The sequence below is a fragment of the Marmota marmota genome, unplaced genomic scaffold (assembly GCF_001458135.2).
Source record: "Marmota marmota marmota unplaced genomic scaffold, marMar, whole genome shotgun sequence".
NCBI classification, from domain to species: Eukaryota; Metazoa; Chordata; class Mammalia; order Rodentia; family Sciuridae; genus Marmota; species Marmota marmota.
The window spans coordinates 7,704,842-7,714,513 of NW_025999983.1; the positions used below are offsets into that span (position 1 = coordinate 7,704,842).

General features: G+C 43.5%; 1 pseudogene; it reads right to left on the bottom strand.

Moving 5' to 3' along the window:
- Positions 1–3,411: 3,411 nt before the first annotated feature.
- Positions 3,412–4,395, bottom strand: LOC107153185 (annotated as a pseudogene).
- Positions 4,396–9,672: the final 5,277 nt, after the last annotated feature.

Genomic DNA, 9,672 nt, shown 5'->3' on the forward strand with positions numbered 1-9,672 from the left:
AGTGCTTGTCTACAGGATGGAGAGGGTGGGCACAGGTCATATGCGCCATTTTACAGAAGGGGCTTGCGCATCCTCGCACTTGGTGTTTGTGGGAACCAACCCCCCTAGATGCCAAGGGACACCTGCAGGTCGTTTCACCTCTCCTATTGTGAATGCTGTCATAGTGTCATGCCTACACCTTTCCCCCATATTGTAGCTTAGTTGGGGTGGACACCGTGGACAGGAGAAAGATGAAGGCCTGTGTGAAGCGCCCCTGGAGGTCAGGCTCTGGCAGCCGCGGCTTGATGCCTGAGCTCTTCCTGTGTGCACAGGGTTCTCGGTGTTTCTGCCGTCTGTTTCCAGGATTCCTCAGAGTCCTTCAGAATGTGCAGTGGTAAACTCCCCTGGCAGCCTGGTGAAGGACTTGACAAGCCGGTGATAAATTGCTTTGTGAGGCTTGAGCGGAAGATCTGGCACCACAGTTCCGGTTGGTGGGCGGAACAGAGTAAAGAGAAGCCAACTTGTACACACGAGGCTGCTCTTCTCTGCAACAGGGGCTCAAAAATTTGCATTTCCAAATTTATACATCTTTGTATTATTTATTTTTATTTATCTATGACAGCAGAATGCATTACAATTCATATTACACATATAGAGCATATATTTTTCATATCTCTGGTTGTATACAAAGTATGTTCACACCAATTCGTGTCTTCATACCTGTACTTTGGATAATGATAACCATCACATTCCACCATCATTTCTACCCCCCTGCCCTCTTCCTTCCCCTCCCACCCCTCTGCCTTATCTAGAGTTAGTCTATTCCTCCCACGCTCCCTCTCCCTACCCCACTATAAATCATCCTCCTTATATCAGAGAAAACATTTCACATTTGGTTTTTTGGGACTGGCTGACTTCACTTAGCATTATCTTCTCTAACTCCATCCATTTACCTGCACATGCCATGATTTGTTTCGGCTTCTGCGTTTAATATTTTCTTTTTCATCCTCTCAATACATGTTCATGGCCTGAGGGGAAAATATTCCTTGGATAAATAGGTAGAATAGACTTGTGCAAATGGAAAAAATAATATTCACTCTTAGTGCTATGGTTTGACTGTCCTCTGTGTTCCAGTGTGGGAAAGCTGGTCCCCAATGTAGTGATGTTGGGAGGTGACATTAAATGGAAGGTGTTTGGGCCGTGGGGACACTGATCAGTGCTGTTACTTTGGAGTGAGTTTTCATAGAAGGAGGAGTTTGTTCCCCTCCCTCTGCTGTCTTTACATCCAGGATGTGGTCCCTCAAGGATGGCTCTGCAGGAGGGCCCTTGGCAGACGCCAGCACCTTGATTTGCATTTCCCAGGCTCCGGAACTGGTAGAGATCCATTTCTTTTCTTTATAAATTACCCAGCTGTGGTATTATATTATAGCCCCCAAAGCAGACTACACTGTATATCTCAGATGTCCTACTTAGTTTCATTGACTGTAAGGAAGAGCTGTTTTTCCTACTTTTTTTTAAAATTAGGAATTAAAATAGGAGACTTCTGATTGGAGGCTTTTTTTTTTTTTAAGTTGTTTTCTTTTGGGTTAAAGCCTGACAGTCTTTTTCCTCCTACATTTTTAGAAGTGCTGGGAAATGCTGTGAATGGTCTTCAAGAACTTTAGAGTGGCCAGTCAGGTGAAGTAATCCACTGGGTGCCCATCACATGTCAGAAACAGAGCTGCGTGCCTTACGCTATTGACCCGCATAATTCCCACAGAGACCTCAGTGTGTGGGAGCTATTCTTCCCCTCTGTTTTACTCTATATCAGTGGAAGAATTCCGACACAGAAACTTGCTTTCCCAGTTGAATGCTTGGCCACCGTACAGTCCTTGGAGCCAGTGTGGCTGTTCCCAGCTTTGAGAGGTGGCTGCTCTGTGCAGGGCTTTCTGTGGTCAAAAACTTGTCTTTTAACAAAAGAATAAAGTCATTGTCAAGTAGAAGGGTAATTAGTCCTGGTTTAACAGTATACAAAGTCCAATAAAAAGTAAACCCTAAAGCAGCGATGTGTTTCACATCTGATGTGTAACAGCTGTGCTCTTTAGTTTTTGCATGGTATGATCTTTTTTTTTCTTTTGGCACCAGGGATTGAACCCAGGGGGCTTAATCACAGAACCACATCCCAGCCCTTTTAAATATTTTATTTAGAGCCAGGGTCTCGCTGAGCTGCTTAGGGCCTCTCTAAGTTGCCGAGGCTGGCTTTGAACACTTGATCCTCCTGCCTCAGCCTCCAGCCACTGGGATTATAGGTGTGCACTCCCCAAGCCTGGAATAATTCTTTTATTCTAACATTTTCTCTGTGTTTAGAAAAAAATCTTACCTTTACCTTGATGCTCAATTCAAATTTATATCCAATTCCACCTACCTACGTATCTATCCATCCATCCATCCATTCATGTATTTATCTTTAAGGACAGACCTCTTCAGGGCTAAAGTTTTAAAAATTGGCCAAGTTCTTAATCCTCTACCAGCATCTGTTTATGCTTTTGGAATAATTTTTTTTGGATAATTGTTTTAAAGAAGTCCCTCCATTCCTGTTAAAAAAGAAACTCCACAAACCAATTCCTTTTCTTTTTTCTTACGTAGCTCCTCTTTTTTTTCTGTCTTCTTTCTTTCCTTTCTCTCCTTCCCTTACTACCCTTATTACCCCTTTCCCTTCTTTTCTTCATTTATTTTTTAGAATGCTATTTGTTTTAGGATGTTTCAAGAGAGAATAATCCCTCACTGTCTAGGCCACAGGTCCGAGAGGTGTGTGGATATCCTTATGTTCCTTCCTGGTCTCTGGGTCCTGAGTCACTACATCTGCATTTTTGTTTGTTTTTGGAAGCCAGGACCTATGGGCAAAGTCGCTTCATCAAGGCTAAACTAGTCTCCACAATTTCAGTTACTAACCAACCAACCAGTGAACCCACGTCCACAAAATGAAAAACAAACCAAAAAACCTTCAATCTAATAAAAAACCTGTCACAGGGACTCAGGCCTCACGTTGGGTCAGTCAAAGCTGACAGTCCTTTTTCCAAATTTCTCCCACTCTAGAAGGCCTGTCTCTGACTATACCACATGAGAATCCGTACTTGAGCAACCCTTCAAATCCTTATCCTTTAAACATTCATCATCATTTCCAGTTCCTTTTTTTTTCTTATGTTTTTAGATATTTTTATTTCTTCAAATTTGTTAATTATCAGGAGCGACTGAAATAAAAAATATAATTGAGTCCCATCATTATTGTCATCATTATCATGGAGATGGCTTTAAGAGAAAACTGGTCAGATGAATATTATTGCTTCCCATTTTCAACCAGCAAATAGCTGCCATTGATAAACAGCCAAGAGTCTGTCCAGGATGCTTGAGATATGTTATATAATACAACAAGCCTGTTCCACAGGCAAGGAAAAACCTTAGAATAACTTATGTGAACTTCTCGATTTCATTGTACAAGGCAAGTACGAAAGCACCACCCATGCCTCTGAGAACATTGGACCATGCACCCTTGAGAAAAGCTTTGCCTCCTTCATCATGGGCAATTTTCCTCCAGCAGTCAATTGTGCCTGTGTACATGATGTCAGTTTCTTTGCGCTCTGACTGCGAAGAGTATCCAATGGATAGGAAGTCAACCCAGCAACGCAATGACAGACTGTGCAATCATCCAGCTGGTGGAGATGTGAGTATTCTTGGGATCCTGAAGCATTCCCTTTGAGTGTCATAGATACCAAAGTAGGCTGCTCAGTAGATGACAATACCCTGCACAGACACATTAAAGCCCTGGTACAGGCCCTTAATCCCATCAGATTTGTAGATCTTACCCAGGCAGTCACTAAGGCCTTGGAATTCCCTTTCAGCTCCGGCTTTCCCCACATCGGCTGCCAGGCGGGCTCAGGCAAAATCAAGAGGGTACACAAAACACAAGGATGTGGCCCCTGCAGCACCATCTGATGTCAGGTTCCCTGCAAAGTAGCGCCAAAACTGGGTCCTCTTGTCCACACCACCCAGGAAGGTCTGCTTGTATTTAACTTTGAAGGCAAAGTTGAGAGCCTGGGTGGGGAAGTATCTGATGACATTGTCCAGGTTACCCCGCCAGAAGGTCAGGATTCCCTGCTCGTTGGGAATAGGAACCACGCAGTCTCTAATGCCCTTGTGTTGCTTATCTGCAGTGATTTGCTTGCAGGCATGTTGTACCTGCAACAGCAGCTTGACCTGCTCAATGGGCACTACCCCAGTCTTGGAGATGGCCGCGGCCACTCCACCAGCCAGGAAGTCCTTGGCAAAGGACACAGTAGCATCTGTCATGTTGGAAGAAGAGGAGGCAGGTGACTGAGGGACCGGACTAGATTAGGAACTGGCTTTGACTCCCAGGCTCTCTTCAGGTCTTTATCAGTGGAAAATTCTTCTCATAGAGTCGAGCTGAGCCACAACACTAGGGAAGAGGGAGAGTTTGGAGGTGGGTACCTGCCTGCCCACCTGCTTCCTCACAGAACAAACCTGCCAAGTTCCGGACCCTGGGCAATACTCCACAGACTTGACCTGCGTGTTCAAAGCTAACTCTGTTTATCTTCAAAGATGACAGATCAATCAAAGTCAATTTGCCAAAATGGGTTAAGCTTTCAATTCCAGCCAGTTCAGTAAATAGTTTTGAGAATTTACTATGTACCAGGCACCAACTAAGCACTAGCATCTTACAAATATCCCATGGACATGAGTCATTCTTTTGAAATGTATAGATTTTATCCTACCTAACTATTCTTGATATTTTTACAAGGGAATGTTTTCCATTATATTTCATTTTTATTTTTTTGCCAGCATCTGGGAAAGCTATTTAAATATTTTTCTCACTTGTGTTCACTTCATCAAAAACTTTTATTAATTCTGATTTTAAATATCAATTTCTAAGGCTGGGTCTGTGGCTCAGTGGTAGAGCGCTTGCCTAGCATGTGTGAGGCACTGGGTTTGATCCTCAGCACCACATAATAATATAGAAGTAAGATGAAGTTATTGTGTCTATCTACAACTATAAAAATATCAATTTCTACTCTTTGTGGTATAGGATTATATCACTTGAAGATTTTTTTCTTTCACTTACAATATTTATTTCTCCAAATAAAATTTATAAGCATTTCATGACTCTGTGGAAGCTTTAAATTCAAATTATATAAAGTCTCAAAAATTTATTTCCATTAGAACTAATTTGATTCATTTGAACACATAAGGGCACATATTTTATGATGAGCTAGGTTCTTTGTGGAGGGCTGCAGTTGTTTAACATAATTCTATTTTATTTCCTTTCAGAAAAACATATATTCCAGCATGTGAGCTACTTTTGGAAGTTATATTTATATAACAACAGGACCAAAAAAGTCTACAAACATTTTTCACTGAAAATTTCATGAGGTGACATATATGCATGTTTTCAGTCTTTGCCTTTCAATCTCCAAGTAGCTATTTCAGAAAGTTTAATCCTTACGTTGGAGGTTTAAATACGTTGGTCGTGGGCTTCCAGTCCATGTCACAAGACTGGTCCCTGGGAGAAGAATGGGGAAAGGACTGGATCCTGGAAGGGCAAAAGAGGGTCTCTGGTCCAGGTCTTTCTGGGAAGAGAGGGAACTGTGGTCCAGAGATGATGTCCCCTGGAGGGGAGCCCCGGCCCTAGAGATGGCAGGATGGAGGGGACTGCTACTTACTGCTAATGGTGAGTTTCCAGATGTTTTGGACCCTAGGCCCCAGTTGAAACAAGCATTTTTAGGACTCTTTATATGAGTAATTATTACTCTTTATGTGAACAAGTGCCTCTCAGCCCCAAATCCACCCTTCATTGCCTGCTTTAAGTTGATGGAGATGGGCCGCTTGAGCATCTTACCGCTGGGCTGGAATGCCAGATTGATGGCAAAGGACAGGCATCGCTTCCTGGTTTCCCTGTGATTCTTTATTTTTCCCCAAGTGATTTATGTGTTTTTTTAAAATCCTACTGTGGCAGCCAATGGCATAGGAAAGGGACATTCAATTGTGTGCCATTGGGTTTTTATCCTCACAGGCAGGTTCCCAGTGAGTCAAGCAGCACCCAGTGGCTGGTTTCTTAGTCGTGAATTTCACATCCTCTTAGAGGGGTGTCTCTTGCTTACCAGTTCCAGCTGCAGCTGCTTGCCTGAAGCTTGTTCACCAGCACCCTGTAGGAGGTTCCTAGCTTGCCAGTCCTGGCCCACATTGTTCTGCCCGCCAACCTCTGCCTACCCCTGTGGACAGCTCTTGTTTAAGGCAACCAAGCACATCCCCGCCCCACCCCCCACCCCCGGCCCCCAGTGAGCTGCAATGACTTTTCCAATATATCTGAATCCCAGTCATGGGGAGGGTCCTCTCTTTTTCAAGTTTGTCCTTTTGTGAGTATTATCCTTCATCCCTTGATTATTCTTTAAAGTACTTTTTAATCCCCATAGATTTAATCCTCTACTCCTTGTAATTATCTCTATATTAAACCCTTCTTATTAAAATCAGCGTGTGTTTTCTCTGCCTCTTAATTATCATGACGAATACAAGATGATAGTACATAATTGATAGAATTTTGAATTTGTTTCCTTCTATATTTTATTTCCTTGTTTTTTGAAGCCTTAGAACAGAGTGTTCAGGAGCCAGGGAGCTCTGTGGTCCTGACCTTGGGAAGCTGAGATGCCCCTAGGGGAACAGAGTCCTGCAACCTGTGACCGATCTCTGAAGATTCACACACCTGCTAACATCTCTGGGGAGAATTGATAAGAACTGATGATGGAAAATTAGCCCTACATCTGGGTGAAGGGAATGCTGGGAAAACCGACTTGGATTTCCTATCTATCCAGAGAGATGGGCAATTAAGCTCAATTAAAGAAAATAAATATAACATTTGCAGCACTTCTGCTTCATAGCAGTTGTCCTTTTCAGGTTTAATCAGTGACAAAAAATATAGTGATAAAAACTGATAATAACTGAGTAATGCTGCCACCTAAGTTTTATTATTTATAAATTAAATTGTCGTATTTTGAAAACAGTGGTACGTATATCACTGTTTTCACTTATTTAATCTATAGACACGAGGATTTCTGGAACAAAGGTAATAAATACTCCATAACGCACTGGGATCAGAGGCTCATAGCTCCCAGAGCTTGAAGTGGTTGCTATAATTATAAGAATGGAAAAAATAGGGAGAGTCAAGTGCTCATTACTACATAATATGGAAATGATGTCATCTTCTGAACACTCTGAAGGGAAGATGCTGCCATCTGGCTTTCATTTGCAAAGTCTCCATCTCCACCCTGCGCTTTTCTGTCCCTATTTTGATACAACCATTTTGCTGCTCTTCTTTTGCATTCAAACAAGAGCTGTTCCTGAGAGAAGGTGGTCTTCTGGAGGACGAGTGCCGGCCTGCCTGGGTGCAGCACCACCCCACCTGAGTCCTTCCTGTCTGCCCATCTGTCCGCCACTCTTCTTCATTCTGATTTCCCCTGTTTCTTTGTTCTTTGGAACTAGGGGAAGCCTCTGATGGGCTGCCAGGCATGTTTTTTCTGTTTCTACTCTTCGTATTTTAAAATTAATATCCTAGTGTTTAAAAGACATGAGTATTTATAAATAACATCAAATTCATAAGAATAAACATGATGTAATCCTATTAATTTATAAATAAGCGAATATTTATAAAGAATATTGGTTATATATTATAATTAATATTTTTAAAGACATATAAAGTAATAGTTAACATTTTCTGAACTCTGTGTATTTTTTTTTTTTTTTTGGTACCAGGGATTGAACGCAGGGACACTTACACAAAGCCACATCCCCAGCGCTTTCTTATATTTTATTAGAGGGAGTTTTGCTGAGTTGCTTAGGGCCTCACTAAGTTGTAAGGCTGGGTTTGAACTCGCGATCCTCCTGCCTCAGCCTCCGGAGTTGCTGGGATTGTGCGCGGTGGCTATGCATCCTAATTTGGTCTCACAGCTCTGCTCTAGCACCAATCCAGAGATCTGAAATAGCAGTAGGAAAAAAGGAAATGAAGAAAACAAATAACAACTCTAGTTGTAGGAGCATTTCATTCAACAAAATTAGGAAATAAAAAATATCTTTCTAACTTTGATGTGACAAAGTAAAACGATGACACTGTCAGTGCTTCATTCCCCGGGCTGTTGTCCCCTTGCCCAGTCACGACCCTCACTGCCGTGAAAGCAGGCCTGTCTGCCCGGAGCAGAGAAGGAAGTTTATTATGGTACTGAAAAGATTTCCTTGGCCAAGTTCATGTTCAGACCCAGGTTCACAGGAGCCAGGGCTTCTTCAGTGTGATTAAGGGGCAATTAGGCCTCCTGACAGCTCTTCTGGGTCCAGCAGGACAACTCACCAACGGAGGCCTGGAAATGACGTCCCCTCCCACCCTCACCCTGGAGCCTGAGGTCTCTGGATTCCAAAGGTGGCAGGGTGATTAGGTGTAGGGTCCTTAAATGAGGACAAAAGGGAGTGATTTCATAAAGAGGGAGAACAAGACAAAATCTGACCCATATTAGTTTCCTTAGTGCTGAAGTCTTGATAGTTCTGTGTAATGACTCGGGGAAGCACTGGACTTGCTGTACCTCAGAGCAGACATCTCCCTTGAGCACCCAGGTGCCGGAGCAGGATGGTGGCATCCACTCCCGATGAAGGCACCATGCAGAGCGTGGGTTGGACAGCCTCAGGGTGTCCCCTTTCCTCGCTCATCTTCCATGATCATAAGAACATGGACAACCTTGAACATGTGTAAATGGTGGTGCCTGAGGTTTGGGTGAGGGGCCTCCAGGGGTCCTCCCTTTGCATGCTGCCTTTGCTGTCACCCTGGGGAGCTCGCTGTCTGAGCCCGTATCCTTCAGTGTGTGCGGGGCTCCCACGCACTAGGCCCCCTCTCAACCCACCTCATGTGCATGTGGGTGCTGCCTGTGTGCGGGGAATGTCTGCTGAAGTTGAAGGGAAATATTTACAGAAGGAACTGGTTGGGTCACACTGACAGTGTTGGAAAGAAACTGGTACATCAGGCGAAAAGTTGAATGAGGTAAGAAGGATTGATTTTGTTCCTAAGGAAAACCCATCTAGGATTTTCTGAGTGTGGCCCAGCTTTAGGAACTGGCTCCAAGCCCAGATTCTTGACTATGTCCCTAAACAGCCCAGGGATTTTCCCAACTTGGCTAACACCTGCCCAGGCCTCAATTTCTCTATCTGTGGGAGGCAATTATGAAGATCAGGGCTCAAAAGGTGAGGCAGGTGGAGCCTGCACCTGTTGGGAGGCCCAGCCCCTCCCTTCCATCCACGGGAGCTCAGGGCTTTCTTATTGGAACTTTCCGAAAAGTCCAAATTTGAAATATTCAGCAAAATCTTCCCCAAGGCACAAGCATTGCTAAGTGGGGGCAGGATTCCTAGCTGTAGATGCGAGAAAGTTCTAGAGCTTACAGGGTGTCCCATTGCCCCAAAGGACCATTTCTTTTAGACTCTGAGCTCAGCATTTTGCCTAGTAACTTAAGGAGTCAGGGCCCAGGAATGGTTACTGGGTGAACTTGCAGGAGGATGCGCATTTTTCACCAGTCAATTTCTCAGCTCAGGGTAACCAAGAGTTTCTTTTTCAAAATTTTAATCTTGATCTGAAGTCCAAATGCATGTGGGGAACGTTTCTATCATTTTCCT